This window comes from Rhinopithecus bieti, unplaced genomic scaffold, assembly GCF_001698545.2.
Source record: "Rhinopithecus bieti isolate Rb0 unplaced genomic scaffold, ASM169854v2 scaffold_11380, whole genome shotgun sequence".
NCBI classification, from domain to species: domain Eukaryota; kingdom Metazoa; phylum Chordata; class Mammalia; order Primates; family Cercopithecidae; genus Rhinopithecus; species Rhinopithecus bieti.
In genome coordinates, this window is record NW_016807225.1 from 4,066,038 (window position 1) to 4,081,489 (window position 15,452).

The window sequence follows — 15,452 nt, forward strand, 5'->3', positions numbered from 1 at the left end:
GGACATGACAAAGTATGTAGAAATACACTTACATAACCTTGATGTTTAACTTCGCCTGTGTTGTGAGTGTGTCCATATTGAAATCTAAAACTGGAACTTATATCTTAAAGACCTCTTATACAAGTGTTTATAACATCAGATAAGTCAAAGCAAACTATATTTTCAAAGGCTATTACCAAAGTAATTATGGAAGGTCTTAGTACTGACTCCCTTTAAGCAAAGTGAGTAAAGAAAATAGAAAGCACAGTGCTAGGCCCAATTAATGTTTGCTCTTTTCACTTTTTTCAGGAAAGCAATTTCTTTTCTTTTCTTTTTTTTTGCAACAGAGTCACTCTGTCGCCCAGGCTGGAGTGCAGTGGTGCAATGTTCACCCACCACAACCTCCATCTCCTGGATTCAAGAGATTCTCGTGCCTCAGCCTCCCACGTAGCTGGGATTACAGATGTGTACCACCATGCCTGGCTAATTTTTTATTTTTGGTAGAGATGGGTTTTCACCATGTTGGCTAGGCTGGTCTCAAACTCCTGGGCTAATGTGATCCATCTGTCTTGGCCTCCCAAAGTTCTGGGATTATAGGCGTGAGCCACCTTGCCTGGCCCAGTAAAGCAATTTCTAAACAGGGGACTATTACATTTTGCTTTGGTTACTACATCTCTAAATATTACTAAGTCAACTACTAGCCTGCCTTATCTCCTGATAAGATGGTACTTTATAGTCTATCATAAACAAAAGAATATGTTGATTTATATTAATTTAAATTAAGCATTCTTTTGCATTTATGGTGCTACAGCTAACTCCACAAGTTAGAACAACAGCTTAATCTCATCTTAACCACAGGATCCTTTTTTTTTTTTTTTTCTAATTTTATTTATTTATTTATTTTGAGATGGAGTCTTGCTCTGTTGCCCAGACTGGAGTACAGTGGCATGATCTCAGTTCACTGCAACCTCCACCTCCCGGGTTCAAAGCGATTCTCGTGCCTCAGCCTCCTGAGTAGCTGGGATTACAGGTGCACGCCACCAGGCTTGGCTAATTTTTGTATTTTTAGTAGAGGCAGGGTTTTGCCACATTGGCCAGGCTGGTCTCGAACTCCTGACCTCAAGTGATCCACCCACCTCGGGCTCCCAAAGTGCTGGGATTACAGGTGTGAGCCACCAGGCCTAAACCACAAGATCTTTCAAGACACCATATAAGTAACTTCTGAGAGGAAGAACAGACTTAGTAGGCTTTTCCACCTCTCCCTTTTAGAAACAAGGCATATTTAAGAGTTATGTTACAGCTAAGAAACTAAACTGATGCCCAGTGATGTTACATATCTTAAAGTAGAGAAACCAAGACTTGACTCCCTGGTTCTTCTGGTTTCAAAGACTGGACTCTTAACCATGACTCAATGATGTACTCTAGCTCCTGTATTGCTAGGATTGACTGAAAGGGGATGTTAAGTACTTAACATAGGAATTGAGAAGAGGAACAAGTGAGAAACTTTGTTTCATTACAAATAATCGACAATGTATGTTGGCTCACCCTGTTGAGACTCATCTACCTACTGTGAATTCTTCCCTAACACTGCCTCCGCCACATCACACTGCTTCTCCTTCACTCTCCGGCTCTACTACATCGTGCAGCATCCCAGGGAAAGAGGTGGTGCCCACAGATTTCCTTCCATCTTGCATTCTCCTTCCCCATTTTAATCTAGGATTTCTGCCATCCTGCATGTTCAAAAGAGGGCACCCTGCAAAATTTCAGTCAACCATTTCTAGTGTTTTTCAGTAAGGTTGTTGTTGGCATTTTGGGCAGGACAGTTCTTGGTTGTTTAGGCTGTTTAGTGCCTTGCACAACATTTCGCATCATTGGCCTCTGGGCTGTGCATGCCAATAGTGCCACAGCAATCTAGTCTGTGACCAAAAATACCTCTAGACTATTCCACATGCTTCTCAGGAAGACAGTAGTCTTCCCGGTTGACTGAGAACTACCATAGGCCCTGAAAGTTATTTCCTCACAGGGACTATGACTTTCTTCTTCTTCTTCTTTTTTTTTTTTTTTTTTTTTTTGATGATGGAGTTTTGCTCTTGTTGCCCAAGCTAGAGTGCAATGGCGTGATCTCAGCCCACCACAACCTCCACCTCCTGGGTTCAAACGATTCTCCTCCCTCAGCCTCCTGAGTAGCTGGGATTAAGGCATCCGCCACCATGCCCAGCTAATTTTGTATTTTTAGTAGAGACGGGGTCTCTCCATGTTGGTCAGGCTGGTCTTGAACTCCTGATCTCAGGTGATCCGCCCACCTTGGCCTCCCAAAGTGCTGGGATTATAGGCATGAGCGACTGCACCTAGCCTGGAATGTTTTATACTGCAATCTGGGTGGTGATTAGATGAGTATATTTATTTATGAAAATTGTAAGTCTAAGATCTGTACACTTCATTGTATGAATGTCAATACTTCAATAAGAATAAAAATAAAATTTAAAATACTTGGAAAATCACCCAAAGTTAAACAAAAATGGAATTGAGGTTAAATTTCTCATCTCTCTATTCAGGATTTTAAATAGAGCCAACTACTACTTAATAATACCGCTTTTACTAAAAAACAACAACAAAACAGAACCATCTAAATAGTACAGGTGTGGGCTAGGGAACTCTCCTCTTAGCCTTTGGTTTTAAGACAAATCTGGAAAATACTGAAATTTTGGTGCTGGGTATTTTCAGGAATTTGTAAGATGGGGTAAGTGTTAGGAAAACAGCACTTCAAACTTAAATGTCCTGAGGCGAGAAATGAAAGCTGGCCTTCCTTTCTTTCCTTTTCTCTCTTTAAATGCTCATGTGAATGAATACACAGAATAGAAAATCCTGGTAATAAAAATATTCATTTTTTTATCTGTGCATTTGCTTTAATTCCCACGAAGACATTTTCCCTAGATATTTTGCTATTAGATTTTTCTTCTGTATACTCTGCCAAGATGGGGAGGCTGATGGGCAGCTGGCACAAAAAATTAGCAACTTAATATAAAAATCTGATTCTGACTGCCTTTTTTGGAGGGCTATGGGACAATTGAAATTATGAGGGTACAATGGAGTACAAAATTATTCAGCAAAGAAAAAGTTAAAATGACACCACCATAGTAGCAAAGCATGAACAAATGCTTCATGTTAACAGAAAAGGTCGATTTCAGATTAAAAAATGTAAATGTCAGCTGGGCACAGTGGCTCATGCCTGCAATCCCAGCACTTTGGGAGGCTGAAGTGGGTAGATCACCTGAGGTTTGGAGTTTGAGACCAGCATGACCAACATGGTGAAACCCTGTCTCTACTAAAAAAATGCAAAAGTTAGCCGGGCGTGGTGGTATGCGCCTAGAGCTCCAGCTACTTGGGAGGCTTAGTCAGAAGAACTGCTTGAACCCGGGAGGCAGAGGTTGCAGTAAGCCAAGATTGTGCCATTGCACTCCAGCATGAGGGACAAGAGTGAAACTCTGTCACAAAAAAAAAAAAAAAAAAAAAAAAAAAAAAAAAGAAAAGAAAAGCAAATGTCTCTGGGTGAGTATAACAGCAACGTATAACAAAGTCCTCCTAAAACAGGTTTTGTAGAAATAATATGCTCTCTAGGATGACTGGAATCTGAAATTCTGAAAAGCAAATATGGTAATACTGACAAAGTAATAATTTCTCAGGACCTAACACCTTTACCAAATTAGAATGTTTGACTTTCATTTTAAAAGGGGGTGAAGCTGAGCAGGGAGTGTATACGCAAGCAGTTTCGGGAAGGCTGGACTTGTACCAGGGCTTACGGTGTTCCTGAGCTAAATAAACCTTAGGTAAACAGACCATTCTTTATGTGTGCAAGCATATCCTTTAACAGTAAGAACTGCTGGGATTCCTGACTCCATTTATTGAGGAAATCAGATTTCCAAAAGTAATTTTTACTTCTTTCAAGAAAGGGGAAGTGGGTTGGGCAAATGAACGTTTAGATTTGATACCAAAAGTAACAAAAAATATTCCTAAGTCTCTGGGGTTTGCTGGTGCCAACTGAATTTTAAATTCCCACTATAACCTCTACTTTCTTTCAGAATAAATATGGGCTGCGCACAGTGGCTCATGCCTGTAATCCCAGCACTTTTGGGAGGCCACAGAGGGAGGATCGCTTGAGCCCAGGAGTTCAAGACCAGCCTGGGCAACACGGCGAAACCCCATCTTTACAAAAAATACAAAAATTAGCTAGGTGTGGTGACACACACCTATGGTCCCAGCTACCTGGGAGGCTGAGGTGGGAAGACTGCTAGACCCTAGAGCCTGGGTGGTGGAGGTTGCAATGAGCTGAGAGCATGCCGCTGCACTACAGCCTGGGCGACAGAGTGAGTCTCTCTCTCTCTCTCTCTCACGCGCACGCGCGCGCGTACACACACACACACACACACACACACACACACACAAATGTGTATCTATAAAAACTCTCAAAGGGAACATGTAAATTTGTTCCACTTCATATTATTTACTCCATATAAATAACAGGTTTCATCAAATTCAATATTACCAATTTTTAACAAGTGCTCATTTTGAGAAAGATGACAAATTCATATTGATAAGTTCACCAAATAAGTGTGAAAAGAAACTACACATACAGTGGTTGTGGATATGTTTCGGGATTTCTGAAAGAAACTTAAAACACTAAAGAAGTCAAATTAGGAGGTTACTAACATTTCTGAAGCCTCAGGGCAGTCTAACTTTATGATATAAAAAAATGTTTAACACAGAAATCTAGTATATAAAGTTAAAAAATAAACATTTCACATATTTCAGTATATATATATGCTAAACGTAGAGGAGACAGAAATTGGTCACACCAAAGGCAAAAATCTCACCAGAAGACTACACAGAAAGGGAGAACATATTGTGCGCTAGGGAAGCAGATGTCATTAAAAAAACATATGCTGAAAACTCACGATGCACCAGATATTGCTCTAGGCCCTGGACATACTGCAGCAAATGAAACGGACAAAACTCCTGACTTCATGAAGCTTACATTCCAGTGTGGGAGACGGACAACAAACAAAATTAATACTCACTAAAGAAGTGTTTCAGGAAAGACCTGATGCAGCCAAGTGCTATTTCTTTCTTTCTTTCTTTCTTTTTTTTTTGAGATGGAGTTTCACTCTTGTTGCCCAGGCTGGAGTGCAGTGGCGCCATCTTGGCTCACTGCAACCTCCGCCTCCTGGGTTCAAGCGATTCTCCTGACTCAGTCTCCCAAGTAGCTGGGATTATAGGCATGTGCCACCACGCCCGGCTAATTTTGTATTTTCAGTAGAGACAGGGTTTCTCCATGTTGGTCAGGCTAGTCTCGAACTCCCAATCTCAGGTGATCTGCCTGCCTCAGCCTTCTAAAGTGCTGGGATTACAGCCATGAGCCACCACACCCAGCCCCAAGTGCTATTTCTATAAAGTGCCAAGGCCCAGAAGCAAAAAGCACACTCAAGCATATCTAAGCAAAAAGCACACCCAGCATATGCAAGAAATATGAAACAGTGAGTGAGGGGAAGAGTGGGATAGAGGAGGTCAACAAGGGCCCATAGGTAAGAAGGCCTCTGGGAGGGTTCTTAAACAGAAGACAGATATGATCTCCCATCAGGATCACACTGAGAGCTATCTATATTTAGAATAGATGCAAAGAGGGAAGCAGAGACACCACAGGAGGAAAGATGGTGGCTTGGATGAACATGGTAGCAAGTGATAGAAAGTGGACTGAGGATACATTTAGAAGGCAGACAGAAGTGTTACAAACAAGGTATGAAATAAATATTTAATGAGTGAATGAATCCTGCATATGAGGGATGAGACCAACATGGATCAGACTGCTTAGGAAAGGGGTCATGGACTCATAAAATTTTACTGGAACTCGCTGCATGGATATCTACAATTCCGGATTTTCAGCATTGCTTATTTAATTCTTCCAAAGCATTTTTGCTTGACTGATTCCTCTACTATTATGATTGGCTGGCTATTAAAACCAGGTGAAAGTAGACAGAAATCTAAGTCAAGCAAATAACAATGAGATATTGAGAAGTAGACAGGTTCAAAGATACTAGGGAGGCATGATCCATAGGCACTGGTGACTAAATACAGGGGATAAAGGAGAGAAAAGAAGATAGGGATTTCTTGTTTGGACAACTTCATGAATAGTGATGCCACTACCTGAGATAGGAAACACGAAAGAAAAAGTTGGTTTGAGGGGAAACAAGCAGAAAGGCTAAAAACTGTGGAGACACAACTCAATTTTGGTGGAGCAAGTATTTCTAGAGCCCAGAGTTTGAAATGCAGTAGGTCAAGACTACTGCTTCCAAACTTGAACTAGAATATTAAAAATTATTTTCTGAGATGATGAAAAGGGTCTATAAATGGATAGTGATGATGGTTGCCCAACACTGGATGTATGTAATGCCACCGAATTGTACATAAAAATCGTTAATTTTATTATATATGTTTACCACAATAAAAAAAGTTTTAAAGTTATTTATTATAGGTGACACTGTTTGCTCACTATAAGTCAGGTGGTTTTTTTCTCTTTATTTTATTTTTGACGAATGGATTCGTGTCACCAGGTGTTTTTTTTAAATAGCTTTATGGAGATATATATCACATGCCATAAAATTCACCCATTTAAAGCATACAGTTAAATGTTTTTTAGTATAGAGTTCTGCACCCCTCATGACAATAAATGTTAGAATATTTTCATTACCCAAAAAGAAACCAGTACCCATTAGCAATCCCCCTTTTCACCCCAGTCCTTCCAGCCTATAGGCCAGGTTTAAGCAAAACTTTTGTGGGAGGCAGGGCGAGTAATATAATTTATTGCAAAGCCACACTTTTCTATGTAAACAAAAGACAAATGATAACTTTAAGAAAAAAAAAAAACCTCTCTCAAAGCTCTATTTATTTTCTACCATTAGATCAGTGGTAAAGATAAAATACTACTAGTAAAACTCCTGTGGACAATTTTCTGCAGTTTAGATTAAAATCATGCAAATCAGTAAGCACAAGCAATTTTAAATTTAAATTTTGTTTTGTTATTTTCTACCAATGTCTATGTATTTCCTTTTTTTTTTTTTTTGAGACAAAGTCTCACTCTGTAGCGCAGACTGGAGTGCAATGGCACAATCTCAGCTCACTGTGACCTCTGCCTCCCGGTTCAAGTGATTCTCCTGCCTTAGCCTCCTGAGTAGCTGCGACTACAGGCGCCTGCCACCACACCCAGCTAATTTTTGTAATTTTAGTAGAGATGGGGTTTCACAATGTTGGCCAGACTGAGGAACTCCTGACCTCGTGATCCACCCGCCTCAGCCTCCCAAAGTGCTGGGATTACAGACATGAGCCACTGCACCTGGCCTATGTACTTCTTATCTTTAAAAACCCCAAAGGAACCAAAGGGCACTGTGAAAGATAAAGGGCACAAGTTAAAAAAAAAAAAAGTTATGGAAAGATTCTCTATGGCACATTTTAAGACATGTCTCTACTTTGTAATTCATTAACTTGCTCTTGTTTATAAGTTCCTGTTACTGTACTTATGCCGTTTATGTGTGGTCTAGTGTTGCCAGAACAAACTGCAAGGACAAATACTGTTATATTTTTTTCCCTAGTACCTCCCCCAAGAATACCGAGCAGATAAGCCACGTTGAAATATGCTGGGAAAATGAAAACACTTTATGTATTCAAACTCATTTAAATTACAAAGCAAAATGACCTATATATTCAATTACATTAAGGCAAACAATCATCTAATACATTAGTAAATATCGAGTACACAAAGAGCATTCTGGAACTGGATCCAAGAGTTCAAACTGTCTCCACCACTAGTAACTATGTGTCCTTGGGTAAGCAACTTAACCTCTTTGTTTCCTTAACCTCTCAGTTTCCTCCTTTTGTAAAAGAGGGAAAATAATGTTCAACGTTTAATATTTGCTCTGAGAATTTAATGAAAAGCAGTTAGAACAGTGCTAACTACATGGTAAGCAGATAATAAATGGCCACTGTTATTTCACTTGTTTATGTATTCTTCCCTTAAAATCAAGCTGTTCGTATCTTCCCTTCGGCTTAGCCTTAACTTTGAAAAATGAAATGAACTATCTTACTTCCCTTGTTGCTTCTAGTTCTCCATTTTCTATTTCCTGTGCACATGCTTATTAACACATAACACAAGGACACAGCTGACTTTACTAACATATAATCACTTCATTCTCTAATGCTCTGATTTACAATTTAAAAACAAACTTCATATATTTTACCCTCTACAATGCTACGAACTTTCCAAAGCTTTTGAGGTTTTCCTTTATTCTCCAATTTAGAGTATCTCTACCACCACGTCACCCAGTAATTATCACCCAGGTGAGGCAAATTACCTTTGCAAATCTGAGGGTTCAAGATGGCAAGCAGACATCCTCCTTTTCTGAAAACTACCACTCATGCACACCCCATCATAACAGGGATGGGACCCCATCTCTACCTGAGCTAATTTTATTTTCACATCTAATAATCTAAAATAGGCATAGAGATATGCTTGCGCGGAGGACATTTTTAACTTGAAACGATAAGACAGTCATTCTGGATGTCATACATCAAAGCAGTAATGCAGCTCTCAGAAAGAGAGAACTAATAATTCCACTATCTTCCTGAATTTCACTTATTATTAGCTTTCATTCGGTTCTTTGGTGGTATATAAACTTATTTATTTATTTATTTATTTATTTATTTATTTATTGAGACAGAGTCTTGCTCTGTTGCCCAGGCTGGACTGCAGTGGCTTGATCTTGGCTCACTGCAACCTCTGCCTCCCGGGTTCAAACGATTCTTGTGCCTCAGCCTCCCAAGTAGCTGGGATTACAGGCATGTGTCACCACATCTGGCTAATTTCTGTATTTTTAGTAGAGATGGGGTTTTGCCACGTTAGTCAGGCTGGTCTCAAACTCCTGACCTCACATGATCCATCCGCCTCAGCCTCCCAAAGTGCTGGGATTGCAGGCATCAGCCACCATGCCCAGCCTGTGGTATATAAACTTCCGAAGTCAGACTACCCAGGCTTGTATCCTGGCTTGAGCATCTAGTAACTGTATGGCTATGGACAAGTCGCTTAACCTCCGAGTTTGGTTTCTTCATCTATAAAATGGGAATGGCAATGGGGATGATGACGATGACGATGATAACTACCTACTTGATAAGGTTGTTTTAAGAAAATGGGATACTCCATTAAAGCACTTAATGAAATGTTTAAACACATGGTCTTTAAAAACTCATTATTTTATATTTACATATGTAAGATCATTTATATTGTTATTTTTATTTTCTATTTTTGTTATTTTACCTATAACAAGACCTATATATTCTAAGGCCTATTCTTCTATCACCAAATTGGGAGAAAACAGAACTAAATGGGCATATATCCCTTTTATCTTCTAGGGAGATATTAAAGACGTTGAGGAAGAAGAGAAAAGGCAAGCCAACAGGAGACAGTTTTTTTCTAACTCTAAGGCCCACTCAGACACCAAAAAGGAAAGAGAAAAAATGAATAAAAAACATAGAAGGATCTAAGTGGTATTAAGAAATAATTGGAATCTAGCACTAAGAAACTGTTGTTTATTCTGAGAATTCAAAAAATTGAACATTTTACCTTAAGAAGCTTTTTTTTTTTTTGAGACGGTGTCTCGCTGTGTTGCCCAGCCTGGAGTACAGTGGTGTGATCTCGGCTCATTGCAACCTCTGGCTCCTGGGCTCAAGTGATCCTCTGGCCATAGCCTCTCAAGTAGCTGGGATTACAGGCACCCGCCACCATGCCTGGCTAATTTTTGTATTTTTAGTAGAGATGGGGTTTTGTTATGTTGGCCAGGCTGGTCTCAAACTCCTAACCTCAAGTGATCTGCCAGCCTCGGCCTCCCAAAGTGCTGGGATTACAGGAACAACCCCAGCCCCTAAAAAGGCTTTTGAAGCTATGTGTCATTTTTTTGTAGCTAGCACATGGTAAGTAGTCAAAGATTGCTGACTGAAGAAACTTCTTAATTGTGGCTTGAACTAATAAAACAACAGAATCAAGCCAGGCAAGGTGGCTCACGCCTACAGTCCCAGCACTATGGAAGGCTGAGGCAGGCAGATCACCTGAGGTTGGGAGTTCGAGACCAGCCTGACCAACATGTAGAAACCCTGTCTGTACTAAAAATACAAAATTAGCCAGGCGTGGTGATGTATGCCTGTAATCCCAGCTACTCGGGAGGCTGAGGCAGGAGAATCGCTTGAACCTGGGATGCAGTGAGTTGAGATCATGTCATCGCACTCTAGCCTGGGCAACAAGAGTGAAACTCTGTCTCAAAAACAAAACAAAACAAACAAACAAACAAACGAAAAAACAAACCAGAATCAAATGAAAGTAATAAGAAGGTCCCTCTGGATATGTTTTGAAGATCAGATAGCAATAAAGGAATAATATACCTTAAAAGGTCTCAAACATACAAAAAAATTTAATGGACAGAGTTCTTATCTGCTACTAAAATAAATTTACCACCACATTCTCGATTAGCTGTGCGTATGTGGGAAGAGGAAGGCACAGCAGCCCAGATCATCAATAAATGGTCTCCATTTGATTTTGAAATACATTTTATTTATTTTTAATTTTTAAATTTTGTAAATTTTTTGAGCTGGAGTCTTGCTCTGTTGCCCAGGCAGGAGTGCAGTGGTGCGATCTTGGCTCACTGTAACCTCTGTCTCCCGGGTTCAAGCGATTCTCGTGCCTCAGCCTCCCGAGTAGCTGGGACTACAGACAGCCGCCGCCACACCTGGCTACTTTTTGTATTTTTAGTAGAGATGCGGTTTCGCTATGTTGTCCAGGCTGGTCTCGAACTCCTAACATCAAGTGATCCGCCCGCTTTAGACTCCCAAAGTGCTGGGTTTATAGGTGTACGCCACCACACCCAGCACATTTTATTATTTTAAAGGTAGAGTTCTCTCATTGTTAACATTTAATTCTGGCACAAGCCCATATAAACCAGTTCCACTGAGAGGGGAAATGAGTGATAACGCAAGTTTAGTTGCAGAAGTAGTTTAGAATTACAAATGGGCCATAGATAATCTGTTCGTAGAACCAAAAATATGTGTAGCATGTAAAATCTAAGAATAAGGCAAAGTGTAACTGTACTGAGAAGGTATGTTTGCAAAACATTTTATTTTTTTTTAATTTTTTGAGTCAGGGACTCACTTTGTCCCCCAGGCTGGAGTGCAGTGGTGCGACCTCAGCTCACTGCAATCTCCACCTGCCAGGCTCAAGTGATCCTCCTGTCTCAGCACCTCAAGTAGCTGGGACTATAGGCATGAGCCACCGCGCCCGGCTAATTTTTGTATTTTATTTTATTTTATTTTTGTGTAGAGGCAGGGTTTCACCATGTTGCCCAGGCTGGTCTCAACTCCTGGGCTCAAGTGATCCAACTGCCTTGGCCTCCCAAAATGCTAGGATTACAGGCGTGAGCCACCAGTCCCAGCCTACAAACAGTTTAAATGTAAGTAACAAACTAATTCTTACCAAAAGCAGCACATTCATCTATCAACAGTAACCTCTTCTTAACAATGCCTTATGATGGCCTACTTTCATTTAAATTACTGTTTTGAACTTAGAAATGCAAGGACTCTATGTACACAGACTGGATGATCTGGATATCCACCCATTTAGAAGGGGTGGGGTCCATGTAGAAACGTGTTCTAACACTAAGTAATCGAATTTTCTTTTTTTGAGATGGAGTTTTGCTCTTGTTGCCCAGGATGGAGTGAATGGGCGCGATCTCAGCTCATCGCAACCTCCGCCTCCCAGGTTCAAGCAATTCTCCTGCCTTAGCCTCCTGAGTAGCTGGGATTACAGGCATGCACTACCACGTCTGGTTAATTTTGTATTTTTAGTAGAGATGGGGTTTCTCCATGTTGAGGCTGGTCTTGAACTCCTGACCTCAGGTGATCCACCCGCCTTGGCCTCCCAAAGTGCCGGGATTACAGGCATGAGCCACTGCACCCGGCCGCCAAATTTTCTTTTTTAAAAAAGAAGCAGTCTTTCCTTTGATCATCTTTTAAAATGATCAATTGTCACTTTCTTTGAACAGCTCTAAAGTGGGGGGAGAAGGCAGCAGATAACACTTTAAACTCTTGTCATTACACTTTCCAGGTCAGTAAATTATATACTTGTCGCAAGTATCTAGATGGGATGTATCATGAATATATCTAAGAATATCTAGGCCAGGTGCAGTGGCTCATGACTGTAATCCCAGCACTTTGGGAGGCCAAGGCAGGTGGATCACCCGAAGTGAGGAGTTTGACACCAGACCGGCCAACATGGAGAAACCCCATCTCTACCAAAAATACAAAAAGTAGCCAGGCATGGTGGCACGCGCCTGTAGTCCCAGCTACTCAGGAGGCTGAGGCATGAAAATGGTTTGAACCCGGGAGGCGGAAGTTGCAGTGAGCCAAGATTGTGCCACTGCACTCCAGCCTGGGCAACAGAGCGAGACAGACTCTGTGTCCAAAAAAAAAAAAAAAAACCCACAAAGAATATCTTAAAGTACCAAGTGAAAGTGAAGAAGGAAGTAGGGTAAGAGGGAGAGTAGAGCATGTAAAGAAAAAAAAAGTCAGTGAAGATATTTTAAAAATCAGAGTATACTGGTATTTGAATTTATTTCTTCTGGGTTTTTTTTCTCATATTATCTCAGAGAAAGATAAAGAATCTTATCTAAAAGCTCAAAATGAAAATAAAAGAAATATTAGCTAAAAGACAGGACAGACTGATTTTAACAACACGTTTCCCGTAAGTCCTAATTAAATGGCACTGGAAAATCTTTCTGTTAAGAAAAGAAGAATAAATGGACCTTCAACGGGCTCTTTACAAGCGAAGGCATTTTCGTGACCCAGTGAACAGTCTTGTAAAAGGGAGATTTATAAGGGACTTCCAGGAAGCAAGAGTTCAGTAATTTTCTAACACTGAAGCAAAATAATGGGAACTAGGGTTACCAACTCCAAGACACAACCCCTATTTTGCTAGACTGGTGACAAATATCAAAGTGCTCAGCCGGGGCCACTATCAAGCTAAAGAACATCAAAGCTGACAGATCTGCCTCTTCATATCCTAGGGATACTGTTCTAAAGCAGCCCCTGGCTTCCTATCTCCCTATAAGAACTAGAACTGCTTTTGCTAACAACAAGTACTGCACAGTAAATTCCTCTCAAAAGCACGGTTTATCACCCCCACCCTCTTGTGGCTTAATCCTTTACTTCATTTCAATGCCAAAAACTAGGATTTCCTGAGGACTGCCACAGGATGTACGACAAGCAGCAGGGGCCAAGCTTAAAGCTGCTGGTTCAATATAATCAGAAGTTTAAAAGAACGGTTGCTAATGCACAGCCAGAAACAGAGCGCCCTCCATAAAAGGCAGAAAAGAGACCAAGTGCCTGTGAAAGATCAAGGAACTCAGTTTTAACAGGTGCCAACCCACAGGCAGGACAGAAATCTTTTGTTTGTTTGTTTTTGAAACCAAGTCCCACTCTGTCGCCCGAGCTGGAGTGCAGTGGCACGATCTCGGCTCACTGCAACCTCCACCTCCCGGGTTCAAGTGATTTTCCTGCCTCAGCCGCCTGAGTAGCTGGGATTCCAGGCATGCGCCACCACGCCTGGCTAATTTTTGTATTTTCAGTAGAGACGGGGTTTCACTATGTTGGCCAGGCTGGTCTCCAACTCTTGATCTCAAGTGATCTGCCCATCTTGGCCTTAAAGAAACCATTAAAGAACCATTAAAGTCTTAATAGACTATTCTACTGTCCTCTGTTGGGGCCGGAACATATCACAGGCTACTCTGAGACAAAGAGATAAGGAATGTGAACACTGTAGTAATGTAACTACTCACAGATGAAGACAGCTAGCAAATAAACGTAATCTCTGGTAAAGGCTTGGCTTGGATTTAAATTAACAGTTTTAGAGGTAGAAGGCAAGACAGTAAGACAATCAGAGTTTCACAAAACAATTAATACTAAACATTTTAACAACTTTATAGTGGGCAGGGCCATTTGTAGGTTATGTACTAAAGAATTTGAGGATTAATAGGATATAAAAATACAAGTAGCCAAAAAAAAAAAAAGTAAAACAAAGTAATTATTTTGTTAGTTATATTCCAACTAGCCTTAGGAACCATGACCACAGATCTCTGAATCCTTAGTTCTGTTTTCTTCCTGCACCTAACTGGTTTCTAACTTCTCCACCTAGGCCACTGATTCAATCAGCAAGAATCATCAGTTGTTTGGAAGGGAGTGTCAGCATCCCAGGCATTTAGAGTTCCAGAAACAACCAGCAACTTAGCTCTGCCACCAAATGCCTGTCCTACAAGCCAAACATTTCCCTCATTTATATCTTGACTTCCAATTTATTTTCCTTTTTCAATTACCATCAATCAGTAGAGTTGCTTTGGTTCTCTCTGAGGTAAACAAAAGAAAAAAAAGAGTTGTCAAAAAGACAATCCTCTTTTTTTTCTTCTAGAGATAGGGTTTCCCTCTCTCATCCAAGCTGGAATGCAGTGGTGTGATCACAGCTGGGCTTGTGCAATCCCCCCACCTTGGCTTCCCAAGTAGCTATGATTCCAGACATGTACCACCATGCTTGGCTAATTTTTAGAATTTTTTGTAGAGACAGAGTCTCACACTATGTCACCCAGACTGGTCTCAAACTCCTGACCTCAAGTGATCCTTCAGCTTCAGCCTCCCATAATGTTAGGATTACATCCCAAAACGTTAGGATTACCACATCCAGCCTAAGGTTTTCTTTTCAATGCATATTCTAGGGCCTCATCCACCAAGACTCAGTAGTGTGGGTGGAACAAACTAGAATCTTCATTTTTAACAAGCAGCAATGGTTCTGAACTTGGGCCTTACATTAGAAGCATCCGAGGTGTTTTTAAATAATACCATGCCATGGCAGGGAGGCCTCACCTTGAGATATTCAATGGGTTTGCAGAAGGTCTCTAACATTGGCACTATTTTTTTTTTTTTTTTTAGACGGAGTCTCGCTCTGTCACCCAGGCTGGGGTGCAGTGGCCGATCTCAGCTCACTGCAAGCTCCGCCTCCCCGGGTTCACGCCATTCTCCTGCCTCAGCCTTCCGAGTAGCTGGGATTACAGGCGCCCGCCACCTCGCCCGGCTAGTTTTTTTGTGTGTGTTTTTTAGTAGAGACGGGGTTTCACCGGGTTAGCCAGGATGGTCTTGATCTCCTGACCTCGTGATCCGCCCGTCTCGGCCTCCCAAAGTGCTGGGATTACAGGCTTGAGCCACCGCGCTGGCACTATTTTTTTAAGCTTTCCTATGTGTAAGCAAGGTACGAACCACTGTACTAAAAGTACCTCTGATGCAGGTGGTCCATGGACAAAGTTTGAGAACCAGGGCTTCAAAGAGTTCATGTTAATGAGGCCCTT

The 15,452-nt window shown here is 41.1% G+C and overlaps 1 protein-coding gene across 1 annotated transcript in view; it reads right to left on the reverse strand.

The window, feature by feature from the left end:
* SPTLC2 (serine palmitoyltransferase long chain base subunit 2) overlaps nucleotides 1-15,452 on the reverse strand; it is a 105,472-nt gene that overhangs the window by 18,047 nt on the left and 71,973 nt on the right. The gene's annotated exons all lie outside the window — the stretch shown is intronic.